The sequence below is a fragment of the Lissotriton vulgaris genome, chromosome 10 (assembly GCF_964263255.1).
Source record: "Lissotriton vulgaris chromosome 10, aLisVul1.2, whole genome shotgun sequence".
Lineage (NCBI taxonomy): Eukaryota > Metazoa > Chordata > Amphibia > Caudata > Salamandridae > Lissotriton > Lissotriton vulgaris.
The window spans coordinates 1089806176-1089830850 of NC_141698.1; positions in this window are offsets into that span (position 1 = coordinate 1089806176).

Consider the following 24675-nt stretch of genomic DNA (forward strand, 5'->3'; position numbering starts at 1 on the left):
TATTACACAGACATGCCAACTTCTAGAAGTGGCACTTCCACACTAGACACATAAACGCCGCACACATCATCGCGCAGGATTTAATCACATGAGTCTGCACATACCAAACTTACCCCTGCACCCCCCACGCATCAGGAACTACCTGGGACACATACATTCTCCATGCATTCCTATGGGAGGGCAGGCCAATCTCACAACAGGCACTCAGACCGCGCACGCACTTTACACTGGGACACAGTGAAAGTGCGCAGAAGCCAAAAATACCTAACACCAGGTCACAATTAAAAGCAAAAAGTTTAGGGGTGCACCTGCCAGAAGGGCCAAGTCCAACACAACCCCCTTCCAGCCAAAACGCAGAGTAGACCAATCACCACCGTGATGGGCTTTCATGCTTTGGGCGATAGAACACGGACGCGGGCCCCCAACTGCAGGGACACCCTCCTGTTCTACGCCACAGTGAACCCATGAGATTCCTTCTAAAACCACTGTCTGGAACAACTGGGCTACCCCACTGGTACTCACAAGCTGTCCGCGGCCAGGACCAGGCCCTGGGCCACCCAGGTGCCACTGGTCCTTCCCTATGCACTGAGTGGGGGGTAGTAACCCCTAGTACATAGTAGCCATTCTCCACTCTTCCTGTCTGTAGGACAGTCTATACTGGCACTGGTTCTCCAGCCTAGGGTCTACACCCTCAGGTGGATCAGGAGTCACAGCCCCCTACCTCTCCTTCTAGGGTTCCTCCTCCTCCTGCGAGGGGTACCCTTAGAACACCACTCTCCCAACCTTGGGTTCAAGCCCCTTAGGTTGCACCGGGGTCAGAGGCGGGCTCTCCCACCCTCTGCACCCCCTTCCAGAGTTCTGCACCCTCCCAACTGGAGTGGTACCCCTGGAAGATAGCCCGGTCAGGATGCTGGTTACAGACGTCCTACCCTTCAAGTCAGGTGGATCCTGAACCTGGCCTCCCAACCTTTGGTCTAAAACCTCTGGTGGAATACTTGCCTGGACATCTGGGGGCTTACACACCATCCCCCTGAGGCTAACAAATGAGTCATATGGAGTCAGGGAAGGGCTGGTGCAGCCCTTCCCTGGCTCCATTTCCTTGTCCCCACCCAGTCCTTCCCGGGTCTGACCCAGCACTGTTATCTGCTGCCCCAGCCCTTCCCTGCCTACCTTCCCTTGTCCCCACCCAGTCCTGTCCGGGGTCCGACCCAGCGCTGTTATCTGCTGCTGCAGCCCTTCCCTGCCTCCGTTCTCTTGTCCCCTCCCAATCCTGTCCGGGGTCTGACCCAGCGCTGTTATCTGCTGCTTCAGCCCTTCCCTGAATACCTTCCCTTGTCCCCACCCAGTCCTTTCTGGGGTCTGATCCAGCGCTGTTATCGGGTCACTCCCCACGCTGCACGGCTCCTCCTGGGTGCCCGTGTCTACTCCCACGGCTGCCGCTGACCGAGGGTTCGCCGCCCCTGGTGACTGTCACTCTCACTGTGCTTAACATTGTTTTGTTCCCCATCCTGTAATTTTGTAATTTTTTCATTTTGTACTTTATTCTAATTGTCTGTTCTAGGCGCTCCATTTTCGCGCCACTGCCCTCCGTGCCCCGCCCGCCCCCTGCTTCCCACCGCTAATCCCCTGCGGCCCAGCCCCCTTTTGCCTTCGTGTCCCTCGCCCATTGGCCACCCCGCTCCCGCCTCCCAGCTCGTCCTCCCTCCCACTTCGCCTCTTATGGAGGTCACCTCGCGGAAGCGCAGCGGACGCGCGCACCGGGCGTGCCGCTGGGGCGCCAAAGGCAAGCCTGTCTGCGCCAGTCCATGCCTGGACCGCGCCCAGCACCAAAACCCCTGGACCCGCGCCCCCGCAACACCAGACTGCACTTCGACTCCAGCACCCTCCATGCACTCAACACATGACGAGGGCACCCCTGCTACCAGGCCACCCCAAAGCGCACCCAAGGACCCTTCGCCTGCCGGAACTGCAGATTCACCAGCATCCAGCCCACCAAGCTACCAGCCAGATAACCCAACCACCTCAGCTGCATCCTCCTCAACACCCGCTCGGCTCACAAGCACGCCATCAAACTCTGGCTCCTACATTCCACCGCCCCAACGTCGCCTTCCTGACGAAGACCTGGCTGAACGCCACCTCAGCACCAGACATCACCATAGCCATCCCACAGGGCTACAAGATCTCCCGCAGAGACCGCACCAACGGAGTTGGAGGCGGAATCTCGACCAACACCGACGACACCCTCACTACCGCCGAGCACATGCACTTCCAGATCCACACCGACCCCAACACCACCCTCAGAGGAACACTCGTCTATGGACCTCCCGGACCACGACCACATTTCAGCGACACCATCGCTGACCTCGTCAGCACCCAAGCCCGCGCCTCCATGGACTACATCCTCCTCGGAGACCTGAACTTCCCACTCGAGAACAACAACGACGCCAACTCCACCGCCCTGATCGACAACCTCACCAACCTCGGACTCAAACAGCTCGTGACGACACCCACCCACACCGCTGGACACACGCAGGACCCCATCTTCTCCACAATCCCCTACGTCTCCTTCAACCACACCACCGAACCCCACTGGACCGACCACAGATGCGTCCACTTTACCTTCAGGAAACCCACCACACTCAACAGCTACCACTCCGCTGCTGGGGCAAGGTCACCAAGGGCCAACTGACTACCACCCTCACCCAGAGACCACCCGCCGACCCCACCGACCCAGACACCGCTGTGACCAACCTCAAACAGTGGATCAACAACTGCGCCAACACCCTCGCCCCTCTCAAAACCTCCACAACCAACCACACCAACAAGAAAGCCGCCTGGTTCACCGAAGACCTCCGGATCTCCAAGCGCACCTGTCGGAAGCTGGAGAAGAAATGGTTTCACGACCGAACACCAGACAGCCACACAGCCCACAAGAGCGCCACCCGCAGACACCACCAACTCATCAGGACCACCAAGAGGACTGCCTTCAAGGACCGCCTAGACAACAACACACACAACGCCAAAGAGCTCTTCAGTATTGTGAAAGAACTCTCAAATCCCAGCTCCAACATCAATGACATTCCACCATCACAAGACCTGTGTGACTCCATGTCCACCTTCTCTCACCGCAAGCTCGCCGACATCCACGACAGCCTCAACAACAACACCCCCACACCAACCACCGAGCCCACCACCCCTGCGACCATCACCCGCACCAGCCGCCTGACCGCCAGGTCCCACATCAGCGACGAAAAAAAAACAGTCAAAACCATGAACTCCATCCACTCCGGATCCCCATCCGACAACTGCCCTCACCAAGTCTTCAACAAAGCCAGCACAACCATCGCGCCCCACCTCCGGAAAACAATCAACTGCTCCTTCGAGACAGCAACCTTCCCGGAAAGCTGGAAGCACGCCCAGATCAACGCCCTTCTGAAGAAGCCCACGGCGGACCCCAAGGACCTCAAGAACTTCCGGCCCATATCCCTGCTCCCGTTCCCAGCAAAAGTGACAGAGAAGATTGTCAACAAACAGCTAACCCGCTACCTCAAAGACAACAACATCTTGCACCCTTCCCAATCCGGTTTTCGCAGCAACCACAGCACTGAGACCGCCCTCATCGCCACCACCGATGACATCAGGATCCTGATGGACAAAGGAGAAACAGCCGCCCTCCTCCCCCTGGACCTATCAGCAGCCTTTGACACAGACTGCCACCGAACCCTATCAGCACGCCTCCATGACGCCGGAATTCAAGAGAAGGCCCTAGCCTGGACCACATCCTTCCTCTCTGGCAGAATCCAAAGCGTCCGCCTCCCACCCTTCCGCTCAAAAACCACTGAGATCATCTGCGGCGTCCCACAGGGATCCTCCCTCAGCCTGACGCTGTTCAATCAATCAATCAGTGACACTTATAAAGCGCGCTACATACCCGTAGGGTCTCAAGGCGCTGGGGGGGGGGGAGCCGCTACTGCTCGAACAGCCAGGTCTTCAGCTTCTTCCTGAAGGAGAGGTGGTCTTGGGTCAGGCGCAGGTCGGTCGGGAGGGAGTTCCAGGTCTTGGCGGCCAGGTAGGAGAAGGACCTTCCTCCTGTAGTCGCTCTTCGGATGCGGGGGACGGCGGCGAGGGCGTGGTTGGCTGATCGGAGGTGGCGTTTGGGAGCGTAGAAGTTGACTCGGCTGTTGAGGTAGCTCGGGCCTTGGTCGTGTAGGGCTTTGTGTGCGTGGGTGAGGAGGCGGAAGGTGATTCTTTTGTTGACGGGGAGCCAGTGAAGGTCTCTCAGATGTCCGGAGATGTGGCTGGTTCGTGGGATGTCGAGGATGAGTCTGGCTGAGGCGTTCTGGATCCGCTGGAGTCTCTTCTGGAGCTTGGCGGTGGTACCGGCGTAGAGGGCGTTGCCGTAGTCCAGTCGGCTGGTGACGAGGGCCTGGGTGACGGTCTTCCTGGTCTCGGTGGGGATCCACCAGAAGATCTTCCGTAGCATGCGTAGGATGTTGAAGCATGCCGATCAATATCTACATGGTACCGCTCGCCCACGTCGCACGACAACATAACCTCAACATCATCTCCTACGCCGACGACACCCAGCTGATAATATCCCTCACCGAAGACCCCCACACCGCCAAAGCCAACCTCCACTGAGGAATGAAGGCCGTAGCCGACTGGATGAAGGACAGCAGACTGAAGCTGAATTCAGACAAGACGGAGGTCCTTTTTCTTGGACCCACCCCATCAGCCTGGGACGACTCTTGGTGGCCCACATCGCTAGGCATCACTATACTAGGGCAAACAACCTCCTAAGCATAAAAAAAACATTTAGAGGAATAGGCATAGCATTGCATTAATCACATTAGGCAGGTAATTACACATTTGCCCCAAATATCAGAGAACTAACCCCAGGCCAACCTGGCCTCTCAGGGGCTGGAACGCCCTGATTAAATTTAATATATATTTTAAATAATTATAACAAATAAACTTAATTATATAATTATGAACACAGAAAAATGTGTACCTATACATATATTTACTTAAATACTATTATCTCTATTTAATTTATAAACTATTTTAATTATATAAAAATAAAATAAACACATATATAAATAATGTAAAATAAAAAAAATATTCTATATTAAATTAACACATTAAACTATTTTTTTTAAATACATACATTTAATGACAAAATAAAAACGTTAGTAGTTAAAACGTTAGATAGCGAGGGTGTCAGGTTTCAGCCTTGATCGCGCCTGCCGAATACTGAACTACAATACCTGTGATCCTTTGAGCCGCATCCAGGAAGTACTTCTACCATCCGTACACGCCTCTCATTGCGTGTTATTCCTGTTGGTATCCTGGTTGTCCATGCTGTTCTTCCTTGGTGTCCCCCGTCTGGGGGAGTTCCCTGCTGTCGGCGATTCCTGGTTACGGTAGGAATTCCACCGCTGGTCCGTTGTCCACGGAGCGCTTCTAGCTAGCAGCGCGGCCGTTTCTAGGACTGTTTGTTCCGGAGCACGGTAGTTAGCGCTACGTGTTGCCGGGATACTCTTCATGGTCTGGGAGAACTGCGAAGGAGCGTGCTCGTGTTCTGGACTGGGTTGTGGTTTTCCCCCAAAAGCTTAGTCAGACTACAATTAACCCGGTGCTGGTTCTGTGATTGCGGAGTGTAGCGGTGAGGTAACTGTACTCTACCGTATATACCATATTGTTTGTTTCTATTTGAAGACAAAGGGAAGGAAGTGGAGCGTTGTCGTGGACACAACTACGCACTACCGTATTCTGTAATTTGTTTATTTTCTTCTATCATCTAAGACATTGAGGATAAAGGGAAGGAAGCGGAGCGCTGTGGTGGACACAACTACGCGCTACCGTATTCTGTGGCTGCTCATTTCAAAAGTATTATTTAACTAAAGTCTCCTATCTTTCAATCAGGATCGGAGTGTTGTGGTTCTTTCTTCCTGCACACTGCCGTATCTACGGATAAATATTACGGAGATACTTAGTTCATTCGAAAGAAGGGAACTGATATTATAAGCTGCTTTTCTTTCCGGCATTGCCTTCCAGTTTCCTCTTTATACATTACCTCCATTCCTACAGTTGGTATGTGTCCTGGTTTGGGATAGGCATATACATAAGACCCTCTTAGTAATTTTGCGGATGTTTATGGAATCTTGTTTGTACTCCAAGCAGGTATCCAAGGTGGGGAGTGGAGCGTGGTTAACGGCAGTTCGCCTGATGTTTATGAGTTGCTATATGCAGGTATATAGGTTTCTTTTAGCGAGAAATTATGAGAGTAGTCTATTGCCATTTATCTGATGTTTTATGAAGGTATCTTTTGTCATTTCAGGTTTTTTCTACCTTTCCCTGCTGACCCTTCCCTTCCTTTTTTATATTCTCTTATTTTCCCTCACCTAATGGCTCAAATACTTTGTGTATTGACTTCAAAGTGTTTGTGACGTTTGGGGGTGGACCATTGTATACTACAACCGGATTCCGTGGAGTGAAATCTGACAGAATAACACGCCCACGAATACTACTCTACCTGGTCCGGTTGTATGGTATAATGGCTACCATGGATGATGTGCTGCAAGCATTAATTTTAGTGCAGCAGGAATTGGCTTCTTCTGAGGCGGAAACCGCCGCCCTGAAGGAGAAAGTAAACAAGATGTCTAGAAATCCTTTTGATGCTACTTCGCCTCAGGTTCAGGTCACGGTTCCTCCTCCTATCCCCTTGGCAAGTCCGGAGAGGTATTCGGGTGATCCTTCCAAAACCCAGGTGTTCCTGACGCAAATAATGCTACATTTTTCTTGTAAACCGGCATCCTTCCCCAATAACCATTCTCGTGTAGCTTTTGCCATTTCCTACCTGATTGGCGATGCCGCTACCTGGGCAGTACCCTTGGTTAGGAACAACGACCCGGTTTTGTCGGACTGGTCGGCGTTCCGTAACGAGATCGAAAAGGTGTTTGATATAAATGCCTCTACATTTAGTGCAGACAGAGAACTCCTAGAACTGAGGCAAGGACGAGGAGACCTGGTAACATATTTAACCAATTTCAATAGATTGGTAGCTGAGACATCCTAGCCCGAAGAAAAGAAGATGTCTCTTTTTTATCAAGGGTTAAGGGATGGGTTAAAGGATATAATCGCCCAGATAGACCCACAACCCGCTACTTTTGTGAATATGATTAACCTGACCTTACGATTGGATGGTAGACAGGCTGAAAGAGGAGGGGATAGATTTAGATGGGACAGGAGCTTCTTTAAAACCGAAGTACCTCCTCACAGGGCCCTTCCTTCCTCAGAAACGAACTCAGAACCCATGGAAATCGGAGCAGTCAGGGCTCCATTAACTAAAGAGGAGAAAGAAAGCCGTAGAGTTTCTGGGTTATGCATGTATTGCGGCAAGAAGGGGCATTACGTTAGAGAATGTCCCTCCAAACCTAAACCTTCAGGGGGATGGAATAGAAATAAGAAACTCGCCCTTACGGTATTGAGTCCACAGGAAAAGCTGACAGAAGAGACACAGGAGAATGTTAGTAACTCTCAACCTTGGAAAGTACCTTCTCTTTCTGTGCTCACCTTATTAGACACTGAAACCCACATAGTCCTACCCATGAGGCTGGAGAGTCAGCTGCAGGTACATCAGGTCAAGGTCATGATAGATTCCGGGGCTACTGGTAACTTCATTGACAGGTGATTGGTTTCCTCTTTATCCCTAGACAGAGTCCCTAGGGATGTTCCCGAAGAAGTTCTAGCTGTAGATGGGAAACCATTAACCTCCGGGCTCATCACTGAGCAAACGGAGAGGGTACTGCTAACAGTTGAGGTATCGGAGAGCAGACACATAGAGGAGCTCTCGCTTAACATCATAGAAGCCCCTCAGTATGAGGTTATCTTGGGTATGCCTTGGCTAAGTCATCACAATCCTTCTATCAATTGGAAGGAAAAGAAGGTGCATTTCTTGTCAGATGAATGCAAGGAACACATGGAAGTACACCAAAACACGATAGCGCCCACGTTACTCATTCCATTGTTGGTGGCTACTGCCGCTGAGAAAACTGTTGACCTACCTAAAGAGTATCTTAGCTATAGTGACGTCTTTAGTGAGAGCAAGGCAGAGCAGCTCCCCCCTCACCGATTGTATGATTGTCGCATTGATTTGGTTGAGGGGCCACCATTCCGTCATGCAGGGTGTATGCTCTGTCAGTCCCTGAGACAACTCACTTACGGGAGTATCTGGATCACTATGTGAAAATCGGATTCATTAGACCATCCAGATCCCCGGCAGCTTCACCTTTGTTTTTTATTAAAAAAGCGAACTGGGAGTTGAGATCCTGCGTGGATTATCGCATGCTGAACAGAAACACCATAAGAAACAGATATCCTTTGCCCCTTATCTCTGTTTTGTTGGAACAAGTGAGTAATGCCCGGGTGTACACCAAGCTAGATCTTAGAGGGGCGTACCATTTGTTTCGCGTAAGAGAAGGGGACGAATGGAAGACTGCTTTCAAAACCAAGTATGGACTATATGAATATACTGTAATGTTGTTCGGTCTGTGCAATGCACCGGCGGCATTTCAGTACTTCGTAAATGATGTTCTGAAGGAGTATGTGGATAGCAGCGTGGTTGTCTACCTAGACGATATACTGATTTATTCAAAAGACACAACAACACACAGGCAACATGTAATGAATGTGTTACAAAAACTAAGAGAAAACAGACTGTATTGCAAAATCAGCAAATGTGATTTTAGTGTGACTGAGGTTGAATTCCTGGGGGTCATGTTAAGTCACGAGGGGTTGCAAATGTCAGAAAGCAAAGTACAGGCCGTACAGGCTTGGCCCACTCCCACCTGCGTGAAAGAAGACCAGAGGTTTTTGGGCTTTGCCAATTACTATCGCAGATTTATTCTGCATTTTTCACAAGTGGCAGTCCCTTTATCCAAACTACTTAGGAAGGGTGTGAACTTCCAGTGGACTGAAGAGGCAGCTAAGGCATTTAACATATTAAAAATGGCTTTCACCACACCTCCAATAATAGCGCATCCTAAGCCTGAATATCCCTTCATAGTGGAAGCAGATGCGTCGGACGACGCTGTAGGAGCAATACTGTCACAAAGAGACAAAGACACAGGTCAACTTCATCCTGTTGCCTACTTATCAAAGAAATTGAGTGCACCAGAAAAGAATTATACTATAGCTGAAAAAGAGCTATAGTGCTATAGAGCTATTAGCCATAAAGAGCGTTTCAAGAATGGCGACAACAACTGTGGGGAGCGGCATTCCCGGTCACTGTTTATACAGACCATAGAAATCTACAGTATATGAAGACAGCCAGACACCTCACACAGAGACAAATGCGATGGATGCTTTTTTTTCAGAGTATGATTTTACCATCTCTTATCGGCCCGGAGCAGACAATCTGAAAGCTGATACCTTATCCAGGCAGTATCAAACAGAACAAGATGGGAAGAAACACATCATGGAGGCAATTGTGGATCCTGTAAAAGTAATTTGTGTAATTCAGGCAGATACCTTTCTGGACACCATTCGCAAAACTAAGAACCAGAATGAATAGGTAAATTGGGCTACTAAGGGTGACAATCGCTCTTTAAAACAAGGACTGCCTTTTCATGACAAAAGATTGTATCTACCCACTTCTGAGTTGCAAAAGAAGGCATATGAGTGGTGTCATGATTCCCCCTTAGCAGGTCATCAGGGGGTAAAGAAGACGCTGATTCTCCTGCAAAGACATTTCTGGTGGGACTCTAAGAAGAATGATGTTTCCAGATGGGTCGGTCAATGCGAGGAATGTGCACGTGCAAAAACTGAGACAGGAAAGAAAAAGGGTTTGTTGATGCCCATGCCCTCTCCAAAAAAACCTTGGCAGAACATTAGCCTGGATTTTGTAACTGGCCTACCCTCTGATCAAGGCAAATCTGCCATACTGGTGGTGATAGATAGTCTTACCAAGTTGGGACACTTCATCCCTTGTATCAACCTACCTACCTCAAGTCAAACTGCACAGTTGTTGATGACCAATGTGATTCGACTGCATGGAGTACCGGAAGTGATAGTGTCTGACAGGGGACCGCAATTCGTGGCTAGATTTTGGAAGGTATGGTGTCAGGCATTACATATCCAATCCTCGCTTTCCACTAGCTTCCACCCGCAGACCGATGGGCAGACAGAGAGACTAAACCAAATGCTAAAGAAGTATCTCAGATGTTACGCTGCCGACGCACAAGACTCATGGGTCTCTTTATTGTGGATGGCAGAGATGGCATATAATACTGCTTGGCATGCGTCGGTTGGTGTTTTTCCTTTTCATGCTACATATGGATATGATGCTCGGATTCCTCCTGTCAATATCCCTGTGGAGGTGGCTAACCAGCCAACCGTCTTGGGGCTTATGCAAAAGACACGCTCTATACACCGGAAAATAAGAGTACACCTTTTGAAGGCAAAGAAGGAGTACAGGAAATGGGAAGATCGGCATCGTACCAAGGGTCCTGGGTATCAGGTGGGCGATAGAGTGTGGTTGTCCACTCGTAACATCAAGTTCAAGCTGCATAGCGTTTCCCATCGTAGGTAGTTAGGGCCATATGTCGTTCTGAAACAGATCAATCCTGTGGCCTACAAACTAAAGTTACCTGGCACCCTCAGAATACATCCAGTATTTCATTGTACTCTAAAGAAGCCTGCTAGTTCGGCCAGGAGGTGGATCACGCCGCCGGTGATAGGTGATGGGGATTCTGAATATGAGGTCCGGAGTAAGAAGGATTCTAAAATGAGGAGAGGCGGGCTGTGGTACCTGGTGTCAAGGAAGGGGTACTCAGCGGAGGACGATTCATGGGAACCAGTTCAAAATGTACATGCTCCTGCTGCGATCCGCTCGTTTCACCTCAGATGCCCTACACGGCCAGGCCCTAGGAGGCGCTAGGAGGGAGGGCATACTGTCAGGTTTCAGCCTTGATCGCGCCTGCCGAATACTGAACTACAATACCCATGATCCTTTGTGCCGCATCCAGGAAGTACTTCTACCATCCGTACACACCTCTCATTGCGTGTTATTCCTGTTGGTATCCTGGTTGTCCATGCTGTTCTTCGTTTTTGTCCCCCGTCTGGGGGAGTTCCCTGCTGTTGGCGGTTCCTGGTTACAGTAGAAATCCCGCCGCTGGTCCGTTGTCCACAGCCGTTTCTAGGACTGTTTTTTTCGGAACACGGTAGTTAGCGCTACGTGTTGCCGGGATACTCTTCATGGTCTGGGAGCACTGCGAAGGAGCGTGCTCGTGTTCTGGACTGGGTTGTGTTTTTCCCCCAAAAGCTTATTCAGACTACAATTGACCCGGTGCTGGTTCTGTGATTGCGGAGTGTAGCGGTGAGGTAACTGCAGTCTACCGTATATACCGTATTGTTTGTTTCTATTTGAAGATAAAGGGAAGGAAGCGGAGCTTTGTGGTGGACACAACTACGAGCTACCGTATTCTGTAATTTGTTTATTTTCTTCTATCATCTAAGACATTGAGGATAAAGGGAAGGAAGCGGAGCGCTGTGGTGGACACAACTACGCGCTACTGTATTCTGTGGCTGCTCATTTCAAAAGTATTATTTAACTAAAGTCTCCTATCTTTCAATCAGGATCGGAGTGTTGTGGTTCTTTCTTCCTACACACTGCCGTATCTACGGATAAATATTTCGGAGATACTTAGTTGATTGGAAAGAAGGGTACTGATATTATAAGCTGCTTTTCTTTCCGGCATTGCCTTCCAGTTTCCTCTTTGTACGTTACCTCCATTCCTACAGTTGGTATGTGTCCGGGTTTGGGTTAGGCATATACATAAGACCCTCTTAGTAATTTTGCGGATGTTTATGGAATCTTGTTTGTATTCCAAGCAGGTATCCAAGGTGGGAAGTGGAGCGTGGTTAACGGCTGTTCGCCTGAGGTTTATGAGTTGCTATATGCAGGTATATAGGTTTCTTTTAGCGAGAAATTATGAGAGTTGTCTATTGCCATTTATCTGATGTTATATGAAGGTATCTTTTGTCATTTCAGGTTTTTTCTCCCTTTCCCTGCTGACCCTGCCCTTCCCTTCCTTTTTTGTTTTCTCTTATTTTCCCTCACCTAATGGCTCAAATACTTTGTGTATTGACTTCAAAGTGCTTGTGACGTTTGGGGTTGGACCATTGTATACTACAACCGGATTCCGTGCAGTGAAATCTGACAGAGGGGGTAAAAATTACTATTCCCACTCCAGTGAGTGCAACAGTAGGGAAAGCAATGGATAGTGGAGGGGTAAAAATTACTATTCCCTCTCCAGTGAGTGCAACAGTAGGGAAAGCGCTGGATAGCGGAGGGGTTAAAATTACTATTCCCACTCCAGTGAGTGCAACAGTAGGGAAAGCATTGGATAGCGTAGGGGTAAAAATTACTATTCCCATTCCAATGAGTGCAACAGTAGGGAAAGCGTTGGATAGCCTAGGGGTAAAAATTACTATTCCCACTCCAGTGAGTGCAACAGTAGGGAAAGCACTGGATAGCAGTGGGGTAAAAATTACTATTCCCACTCCAATGAGCGCATTAGTAGGGAAAGCGCTGGATAGCGAAGGGGTAAAAATTACTATTACCACTCCAGTGTGTGCAACAATAAGGAAAGCGCTGCATAGCGGTGGGGTAAAAATTACTATTCCCAATCCAATGAGTGCATTAGTAGGGTAAGCGTTGGGTAGCGTAGGGGTAAAAATTACTATTCCCACTCCAGTGAGTGCAACAGTAGGGAAAGCGCTGGACCGCACAACAATAAAAAACTAAAATATCAACATTTTTATTACATTTTATTTACAATATTAACATAATTAATATATAAATTTAAATATAATATTACTAATAAAGATAATAAAAAATAATTAATTACACAATACATTTAATATTTACTAATTAATTAATGAAAATTAATTTATAATTATTATAATCAATAAAAAAATAATTATTACCACCTTTCAAACCACTTACACATATAAACACCACAACATACACCTAAATTTTTTTTAACAATTAACATAATTAATTATTCATTGACTAATTGAAATTAATTAACAACGAATTATTAAACTATTATTAATTAATCAATTAACACTTTAATTATTCAATAAACGTTATGTAATTAAATTACTTCCCACCCTATTCCCCTTTAAACCCGCAACCCGCTATGGAACTAAAAACGCAAAATTCAAATTTAAAAAAACAAAATTAACTACTATAAATTATTATTTAAATCTATATATTTAAATTACTTCCCACCCTATTTCCTTAGAAACCCACAACCCGCTACGGAACTAAAAACGCAGATTTAAACTTAAAATAAATTATTACCAAATAAAATTCTAAAACAGATAATAAAATAACAAACAATTCTCATTAAAAACGCTAAAATACATAACATTATTAATAAATTGATATTTTTGTCAACTATATTTTTGTAAACGATATTTATTACAGCAATATTTTTGTAATCGATATTACTTACCTGTCAGTCGATATTCTTGTCAACTATATATTTTTTGTTGATATTTTTTCCCCACGATATTTTAGCATCGATATTAATGTCCCACTATATTTCTCTGTCGATATTCCTGCTCTGCACCTCCACGCAGGGACCAATTGAGGTCTCCCCACTGTTATCTACAGTATGTCCCACCTCCCCCCTTTTTCCCGCGTTTGGGTCATACCTTGGGGGCATTAGCTCTTCTGCTCACTATATGGGGTAAAACCTCAAGGAGGCCCCCAGAGCACAACATAGTACCACCACAAGATATACATTTGGAAGTCCAGGGATCCTCATAATACATGTGCTATGCGCGAAGGTATGTCATGGCCTAGGTTCTTATGGTGGTACTTTGTGGTCCATATACTTATGGTGGCATTTTTATGACTTGTGTGTTTCTAACGGTACTACATGCAGATTACTTCTGATTCATGCCTAATGTACCAAGTATGTATGACTCAAGTAGAATGTACTAAGCATTTATGATTTATGTACGTTTTGTTCCTAATCAAACTGCTACATGTTATGCCCTTATGTTGGAATGTATGTCGTTTTGATTCTTGCATTGTCAGAATAAAGAATGCTGTTAGGATTCGCCAAGTATGCACAATATTCATGATTCATGCCATTTTGGTCAGAGTTTATGTATAATATACTATATATTGTTATATAATCCTGTGTGGAGTCTCTTTTGTGGTGTATTGATTATATGTCTGTGTGTGTGTTGCGCAAACGCTTTACACATTGCCTCTGATGATAAGCCTGACTGCTCTGAGCCAAGCTACCAGAGGGAGAGCAGAGGTTATCTTTGGTGTGACACTCCCTTACCCTGACTAGAGTGGTGGGTTCTGCTTGGCTTAGGGGCATACCCTAGCCACCCAGAAACCCCATTTCTAACATGTATCATTGAAAGGTCCTTTGAGAAGATCCATGGAAACTGATTTGGAAAATCATTTTTTGGGCATTTTTTAGACCAGTGTTTGTCCCGCTGACGAATATAGCATGCTACATCGCATGCTATTACATCGCGTTCCTTTACAACACGGTCGTTACAACGACTTGCTGTAGGGGACGCACTGGATTTAGGAATAGTATAATTTACTATTCCAACTCCAGCCTGCGCAACAGTAGGGAAGGTGGTGGAATAGAAATGTATACTATTCCTTCGGTTAGAGCGTCCCCTACAACAAGTCGATCTAATGACTTGCGATGTAAAGGCATTGTGTTCCAACAACGCAGTCGTTGTAACAACTGCGTTGTAAAGGAATGCAATGTAATGGTAGCGTTGTAAATGCTGTTTCCCTCACACTGAAATTCCCCCAAATTGCCTTCTCTCCTGAGGACAGGGGAAGCTCACATTTTCCTCTTCCATACCCCACATTTCTTTTCTGTGACATGGGATAAGCAATGATTAGTGAATCCCTCATGTCTCATAACATTTTCCATCACAGTCTGCCAATCAGATCACCTGAATCGCACAATGCAGTAAGGATCCATAGATCAAAAAATGGAATGAGAAACAACACTCCCTAGACCAATCAAATTCATGTATTTTTCAATTTTCATATCCTCATTGTAGTATCTTCCCAGCCTGGGTACTCGCCAATGACTAAGCGACACACAGAGTTAGTATATAGCACAACTGTATTTGAATATCATTACAGGAAAGACAATCACTCTGCATGTTTCTACCCATTCTCAGCTGTCGCATTATGTTTGAAATAAACTGATTCTGATATCGTTTTGCAACTAATTGCTAACTGATTTTTGGTGCACCACATATTCAACGTTTATTCTTCATGTATGCAAACATCATATCTCTTTCCCATGAAAGAGCTGCACACCAAGGATTTAAGTGGTTTGTGGGAAGGGTGATGTTGTGACCATATATATAATAAGGAATCAAGTACCCCCTCCCGCAGTACATTAATAAGGATATTGCAAGTCACTTCAGAGTTCCATCACCTTATAAAGGGACTCTGTCTTCAAATTCCTTCAAAGTCTCTATAAGGTCATAGAGCTTCTCTGTGACTTGTAAAATCTTTATAATGTACAGCAGGCGATACTTCATCCCATATATAGCAATCCGTCAATGTTTGCCTGATAATGCAGATATTTGTTTTATAACTACGGAACAGATTTATGGTAAACCATAAAATCTGCATTTCCTATTTACATTTCTGCATTTTGCCAACTTCAGTGAAATTACGGTTTGCAGTTTTTGCTGGAGCAGAGGGAAAAAATTACGACTGGACTTCAAATGCACACGTTTTTACAGCCCTTTTCACGCACCATTGTATTTCCATTTAACCCTGAATGAATGAATGAATGAATTAAATACATTTCTAAAGCTTGCTATTAGCCAGAAACACGGCGGATTGTTTTTTTTTGTACTTTTTATATTAACAGTTTCCAATAGGTCCGCATTAATACACTTGATAGCCTCAGACAAGCGAACCAGGGTCTTAATGCCCTGCTTGTACATTGGTAACACCAGGGTGAACATCAAAACAGAAAGCATGAACATGGCTTTCCGCGTTTCTTCATCTCTCAGTTTACCCCTACCCCATCTCCCGCGCCCTAGGGGCCTCATTTATGAGCCCGTGCGTCACTTTTACGCCGCCGGTGCGTCACTTTTTTGTGACGCACCAACAGCGTAAAAAATGTGCCTTGTTGCACCATATTTACAAAGTGACGCATCTAGGTAGATGCGTCACTTTGTACACCCCTGCGCCACATTATACCTGCGCCAGGTATAATGTATGCAAGGGGGGCGTATTGACGCAAGGAAGGGTCGTAGAAGTGACGCAGTGAAATCTCATAGATTTCACTGCGTCACTTTTAGGACGCCGTTGTGTCAAAATCTTGCGCCTGCCTCATAGCAGGCGTAAGACTGACGCAAACCCTTTCACATGGGGCTTGCCCCATGTGAAAGGACGCATTGCCGGAGTTGCGTCACTTTTGTGACCCACTCCAGCAATGCGTCACTTTTGCGCTTACAGATACGTCAGAAATACTGACGTATCTGTAACTCCTTGCGACATGATGCGTCATACATTAAATATGACGCATCAGGAATGTCGCAAGGAGTGCGCACTGAGAAGTGACGCATCGCTGCTTTCACACAGCGATGCGTCATTTCTCATAAATGAGGCCCTAGATATCTTTGGACTGAGCTATCATTTGCGATTCCTGTATCTCGAGACCATAATACTGTACCCAGAGAGTCCAAATGTTCCAGAATTTCTTGGAGCACCCCCTGGCCACATATGTGGTCTTCTCACCTAACATGTACATGTCCACCCCTTACACGGCGGATTGTTGCTTGCTCATGAACGTTTGCCACTGTATAGACTCTCAAACTTCACAAAGCAAAACTAATTTGCAAATTTCGTGCTGAATCCACAAATGACAAAAAAGTCATCAGCAAATCATAAATTTACTAATAGTTTGTTGGAAATTAAAACACTCACAAATGGACTCACTTCAATGACAGGAGTAAATGTGCTTCAATGGATTGGAATTGTAAAGGTCTACGCCAAAAGAGATAAAATAATTGAAAGAGCAGGGGTTCCACAAAGAGAAAAATATTTTCCAAATGGCGAAAAAAAGAACAACAAAAAAATATTCGAATGCAATAGCATTTTTTATTACACTTCCGCAGGCGGAAATACACACCTGTCATCGTGTTACATACGGAAATCCATAGGCGTGTATATATATGTGTGTGTATATATATATATATATATATATATATATATATATATATATATATATATATATATATATATATATATATACACTTATTCCTGGGAACCTACACCTTCCAAAAAAGTACACATTTTCTACAAAAACAGTATTAACATTTGGAGAGTAGATGTGTGACTTTTTGGAGCCAGGCCCAGGGATGCGCCAATAAAGAGCGCTCCTGTGTCGCCACAATGGCGGCTTTACTGCACACCGCTTTGTAGTCGGAGGGGCTGCCATGTGTTTTTATAATGCGCTGAATCTGTCTGTGCGCCGCCTCACATCACCCCCGGCGGATGAGGCGCGCTAAAGCCGCAATCTGATATGGCTGTAAAATTTATAGCACTCTGTGAAACACCGCATCACTCCAGATTAAATTGCGGAGTAATTTTAAAAAGAGAAGGCGCCGCAGGGCTTCGAAGAGGCTGTTTTACGGCCTGCCTCAGATCGCGTTTATGTCCTTTTTTCCCTTTTACATAAAAAGGCATTTTATCCATATTTCACGCAGGGTTACAGAATCTCAAGCGAGAACACGATGCAGTGAATCGCAAAGCGAAAGCAAGAATGTTTCCAAATCCCGTAAGTGACTGAACCAACCGGAAGGAACCTTCTTTAAAAAACTGTTTAGATTATGTTTCATCACATTATCAGCTTCAGACTGGAGAGTCCCAGTCAATGCCCTAAACCAGAATAATCAGTAATCAATGCGGTCACCGTACCCCTCAGCACCAAACCTCAGCGCCGTGATATCCTACCTAGGATGATTGTTAGCGCTTTATAAATAAATTAAATACAAATACAATGTAGGTCCCAGAACACTGGACACAGGCTAGATTTTCAAGTTGGCTAACTATGTGAATGAATTCCATTTGGTTCATAGTTTGTGTTTAATTTTAACTCCTTATGGTGCAATTCGCTGGTAGGCCTTCATAACTTTTTTCCACAAAAGGTATCATGTGCGTCCTTGTTTTTCACATCTTGGAGATTCTAAAGTTATCCAGGGTTTGTGAATTCCCCTGGAGGAAACAGAGAATATAGACAAAATAGAGCCACATTTTGTGCCTCATTTTGATGCCGGTCGGAGTTATGTCCGACTGGCACCGTGGCGGAAACAGGACCTCCTTACTAGTAGTTGGCGGTCCCGCTATCCTCATTACAATCTGACCGAAGGCGGTCGCAATGTGCATCATTTGTATTTCGGCGTGTGCTACGGGCTGCTGCAGACGCCGCAGTACAAAACATACACATCTGACATATCCCTGCACCATGTGGCAGGCATCATGCATGAAAGGCCAGGGGAAAGTGGGGCCCGCTACAGGCCCCCATGTCACTTTTCCCCTGCCTTTTCATGGTGGGTTAACCGCCATGAAACGGCCGACGGAAAGGGACATTGTAAGCCCTACGGCGGTGCCTGAGCAGGCACCACCACTGTTGTAGGGATTGCAGTCCCTCCAACGGGTTCCTTGAGCCCATCGGATGCATGGTAGTGGTCTCTGCACCCGCCCTCCATCCGCCCGCCATCATAATGCGGCAGGTGGTCCGGCAGGGTCCGATTGCAGTAGGACTGACACGACAGCCTGACTACGGCGGTTCCACCGCCATTGTAATCAGGCTATGCTTTTTTTTTCTTTCAGGAACAAAGAGTGTTGTAAAAGAAAATAAACTTCCCAATCCGTCGCATGGGGGGAATGTTGTTCCCAGGGTTCGGGGACACAACTCCATGCCCGGGCAAGGAGTCATGTGTTCCCCCAATTACGTTTTCTGTACCCCGAATGATACATTGAGATAAACATGCACTCTCAGCCTCTGCCAGGTAGGGCAGAAAGACTATTGATCCCAGGGGATGGTGAGGAATGCCCCAAAAAGTACACCTACTAGTAGCGGCCCGTGGTGGGAGTGTTGCTGGGCGCTGACATGGGGTGGGGGAGGGGCAGGGTGGGGGCTAGTAAACGACGGATTACGTCCGATTAGAGGTAAGTAAACATATCAATAAATGAAACGAATTTCGTTGCGCGCGCTGCATCGCCAAATGCAATGCAGCACGCGCAACGAAATTAGTTTAATTTAGTTATATGTTTACTTACCTCTAATCGGCCGTAATCCGTAGTTTACTAACCCCCACCCTGCCCCTCCTCCGCCCCACATCAGCGCCCAGCAGCACTCCCACTGCGGGCCGCTACTGACACCCACCTCAGCTCCTCCCTGGAAAGATGCAGGACGATCCATCAAGAGGGAAGCGAAGAAAAATTGGTGGGTTCTGCAACATCACTTTCCCATGTTAATTAATGCAGGAAAGTTTAAAATGCAACAGTGAGAAAACAAATGAATGGAATTACTTCAAATTTGGTTGAAATTTCGAACTTTTCTTAGAAGCATGCTTTTTGTTATTTGGTGTAAATCTGTTTAGCTGTTTTCAAGAAATATGCGTACAAAGAGTTGCTTTAGGTGGTCATGAAGGTGTTAAAAATAGGAGTATCTGGATGGTTGGCCCAGCTGTACCGTAAATTTGAAAAATATAGTGGTCTGATTGGCCCACTGGACAGTTCGTTCCTGTGGGACCAAGCGATCTGGCCGCAACATGAAAAATGTTGCAGTCGCCATTACAGGGCAGGAAGGTTCAGCCCCCATGTTCTGAAGTTAAAATATATAAGTTGGCAGCGTAGGGGTGGACTTCCTTGCACTTCTGCAGTCGCGTCACTAGGGTTGGGGTCACCCGGTGCGGGTAACTCATGGTGTCACCCCCTCACAACTTACCAGATGGACCAACCCACCCACTGCCTGCACCATGTCCCCTCTGCCTGCACCATCTTTCCCTCTGTCCGCACCATCTCCCCTCTGCCTCAACCATCTCACCCCCTGCCTGCACCATCTCTCCCTCAGCCTGCACCATCTCACCCTCTGCCTGCACCATCTCCCCTCTGCCTGCACCATCTCCCCTCTGCCTGCACCATCTCTCCTTTTGTCCACACCATCTCCCCTCCGCCTGCACCATCTCTCCCTCTGCCTGCACCATCTCTCCCTCTGCCTGCAACATCTCCCCTCCGACTGCACCATCTCTCCCTTGCCTGCACCATCTCCCCTCCGCCGGCACCATCTCTCCCTCTGCCTGCACCATCTCTCCCTCTGCCTGCACCATCTCTCCCTCTGTCTGCACCATCTCCCCTCTGCCTGCACCATCTCACCCCCTGCCTTCACCATCTCTCCCTCTGCCTGCACCATCTCACCCTCTACCTTCACCATCTCCCCTCTGCCTGCACCATCTCCCCTCTGCCTGCACCATCTCTCCCTTTGTCCATACCATCTCCTGTCCGCCTGCACCATCTCTCCCTCTGTCTGCACCATCTCCCCTCCGCCTGCACCATCTCACCCCCTGCCTGCACCATCTCACCCCCTGCCTACACCATTTCTCCCTCAGACTGCGTCATCTCACCCTCTGCCTGCACCATCTCTCCCTCTGTGCTGCCCCATCTTTCCCTCTGCCTGTACCATCTCCCCTCCGCCTGCACCATCTCTCCCTCTGCCTGCACCATCTCCCCTCCCCCTGCACCATCTCCCCCTCTGCCTGCACCATCTCCCCCTCTGCCTGCACCATCCCTCCCCCTCCGCCTGCACCCACCTCCCCCACCTGCTGCTCTTTTAACCCTTTCCTCGTCGCCTTCTCCACCCCACCCCCCCCCATGGTTTCTCCCTCACAGTTCTCTGCTTTTCTCAAAGTGACTAAAGTAAACTTATGAAATGTGCTTTGAATTTGTGCGTGCGACACTGAGGATAAGTTTAAATAGACACAGAAGAGACACTCGCCCTCACCTTCGAGCGCAGCACAGGGCGGGCTGGCCATCAGGATGGGGTTGCAGAAAACGTCTAAATTAGGGTTTTACAGAGAAAACGTGACCAAAAAACATAGTGCGCCTTGCAGTGGATATAAACACAGAAGAAGCCTATTAACCAAAAGTCAAACTTAGTTCGCATTATAATTCTGAGTAAGGTGTTTGCATTGTTGCTCACTTGGCTCTCACCTCAGGAACGACAAGCTTGTTCTGCGGCGACCTTTGACCCTGACTTGTGACAGTGCGTACAGCGCGCTGGTGGCTGCAGGAACTGACTGCGGCTGCGCTAATCTATTGATCCGATCCCGCTCAGCGTAAGCCCATCAACATCAAATAACCAGCAGAGGGGCGTGGCTGACACTCACTGATGACGTCAAGGAGCCTAGGAGAGCAGCCTCTGCGCTTGTCAGAGAGGCATGCACAACGTTTCATTAGGCTCAGGGTTCCTCCTGATGATATAGCAAAGCAGAGCAGAGGCGAGGCTGCAGAGCTGTGTTACATACACGGCGTAACAAGATGGTGTCACCCCATGTGAGGGTGTTATCCGGTGCGGTCCGCACCCCCGCACCCCTCTAGTGATGCCACAGCACTTCTGGGAGGTGACCCAGAGCCCTGCCCCCCCCCCTCCCCTCTTCCAGGGGCCAAAAATTAAAACATATATTTGTGGCACAGGTACAATTGTTCTCTAGAGTGAACCAGCACAGCCCTCCTGTAAGGCATCGTGGGATTCGCACCGGAGTCTCTGTGCATGCTTCACCCCTGGTACCGGGGGACCATGCAAGCTTAAATACGTGAACATTTAAAAAAATATGGGGTGGGAATCCAAGGGTGGTTGGACAACCGCAGGGGAATTTCATTAGAGATGTCATCAGCAGTGTCATCAATGATGTCATTTAGCATGTCATGATCATTTAGCTGTCAAGGATATGTCAGGTGAGGTGATAAGTAGCACATGGTGGGGGCGCATGTTGTAGTTAGCTCAATAAAGTATAACTGGTGAATTTCTTGGTTATTGGTGAAGTTGTTAGGATATTAAACATTAGTTTTGTTATTATCTTAGCCAACTATAACGTCATTTTAACTTTTGTTTCTTTTCCAGTGAATATAGGTATATATATATGCCATGTCAAGGGACATAGATTTGAAGTTAAGAATAGTAAATCTGTACCTACCAATGTATACTTACTGTATCTAGGTTTTGGTTGTTGCCACCGTAATTGTGTAGTATGGTCTTTCTGTAGTCGATTCTGTGACATAGAACCATATTCACGGCTTCTTGCTCAGTACATATTTTAAGCGTCTTCCGATCACTTTAGCGGTGTTGCTAAATCTTGCAAGTGACTGAGTCAAAGTGAGTGAATGCCTGGAGGCTTTGTTAAGACTCTTCATAATCCTCCATCTCTTGGTTTCGGACTGTGGCCCAGCTGAGCTCTTCGGAAGAGTCTGGGAAAGTGTTAGGAGGAGCTTTCCACCACCATTCAATCCTCCTTTGATGTCTGATCCACCGCTAATCACTGCGGCTTCTATTTTAGAGATGGGAACACATGGGGGCATATTACCTACAAACAGCGATATTTATAGCTAAGTAGGGTTAGCTGCAAAATTATTATCGCCGCGCTTCACCGATTTTTATCGCTGAGATAACTTGCTATTATTATTATTATTATTATTATTGGGCATTTATTAAGCGCCTGGTTACGCCACTGGCGTGTCCCCGCGCTATGACAAGTGGAGTGACTGTCCCCCCTCCTCCCAACCAAGCTATCTACTGAAAAGGTACGTTTTAGGCTTTTTTCTAAACTGGATTTCGGAGTGTTCAAGCCGAAGTTCCAGCAGAAGATTATTCCAGCACTTGGGGGCAAGGTATCTAAAGGATCTGCCTCCCATACGAGCTTTAAATATTCTTGGAACTTTTAACAGCCCGGTCTGCGAGGACCGAAGACTGCGTGCAGGCTCGTAATGGGCTACTAGGCTCTGGAGCGGAAGAGGTGCTTTGCCATTCAGGATACGATGGCAGGTGGCAAGGGCCTTAAACTCCACTCTCCTCTCGATGGGGAGCCAATGGAGCGCCCGCAAGGCTGGTTTGGCGGATGACCTCCTAGGGAGTCTGAGGACCAGCCGCGCTGCCGCGTTTTGAAGAACCTGCAGGCGACCGATGACCCTGCCTGTGGCCCCCAGATAGAGCAGGTTCCCATAATCAAGTCGGGAGGTGACCAAGGCGTGCACCAGTGTCTGACGAGCAGAAATGGGAAGCAGATCTAATACTTTCCTGAGAGCTCTCAGAACACTGAAGCAAACCCCCGCCACCCGACCGACATGTGGGCCAAAGGTGAGGTCCTTATCCAGCCACACGCCCAGGTTCCTGGCCTCATGGCAGGGAGCGGGGACTTCCCCCAGACAGGGTGGCCACCACGCCGACGACCATGCCGACGGTGCACCCCCCACCACGAGCACCTCGGTCTTGCTCCCGTTCAGCTTTAAACAGTTGGCAGACATCCAGGCAGCAAGATCTTTCATGCAGTTCCTGAAGATGTCCGCCGCAAGACCGGGCGCGCGCGATAGGGAGATGACCAACTGCGTGTCATCGGCGTAGGACACCAGGCGGAGACCATATCCCTCCACGATATCCGCCAGGGGGGAGACGTAGATGTTGAATTAGCAAGGTTTATCTCAAAAGCGATAAAAATTAGGCGAAATGCGTGAATATCGCTAACAATACAGCGATATTCACACATTAGCATGAAACAGCTCTTAGCCATGTTATCCACCTCCCATTGGATAACATGTCTAAGAACTGGTATTAGCAGGCGTTAGCTTTTGGAGATATTCGCGCTTAGCGCGAATATTTCCATCGCTTCGCCTTTGTAGGTAATAGGTGATACCGATGTTAGCGACTGTTTTCAGTTGCTAACATTTTGGCACGCCCACTTTGCATGTCATTAGCGATAATTATTGCTGACATGCAAAGCGGGCCCCAAAATGCTCGCTATCACCTACTGGTGTTAGTGGCAGCTTGGTAATTGGGCAATTACATTTTCGCCGCTTTAGCTGGAAAAAATCCCGCTAAAGCGGCAAAAAGGCCCTTGGTAATATGCCCCAAGATCCTGAGACAGACTTATCAACTACTGAGAGTGAACTACCACTTGAAGCATTGTGACCGGCTCGCCTAAAGCTGGAAAGATGACTGGGTGAGATAATAGACAGAACCTGAAACTTATCCATGGAAGACTTGAAGGAAAGACATTGTGGGAAGGACGGTTGTCAGGGAGATCACTGGCTATAACTAAAGAAGCACTAGGGACTTAAATGGGCTTTGGCATGAGATGCTTGCCTGACTTTATCTTAAAAGGTACCTCTGTTGGCGGACGCTGAGAGTTTTCTATGACCAGAAGATCAAAATTTAAAATCACGGTGGTTGCTCTCAACCTATGAACTTTTTCGCTGTCGATAATGTAAGTTCCAATAAATAGAAAAAAATATTTAGGATCAGACTTTTCAAATATGCAAAAGTTGTCGGCCGTTCTGCAGTGGACCAATGTGAAAATATGGAATGCTTTCAA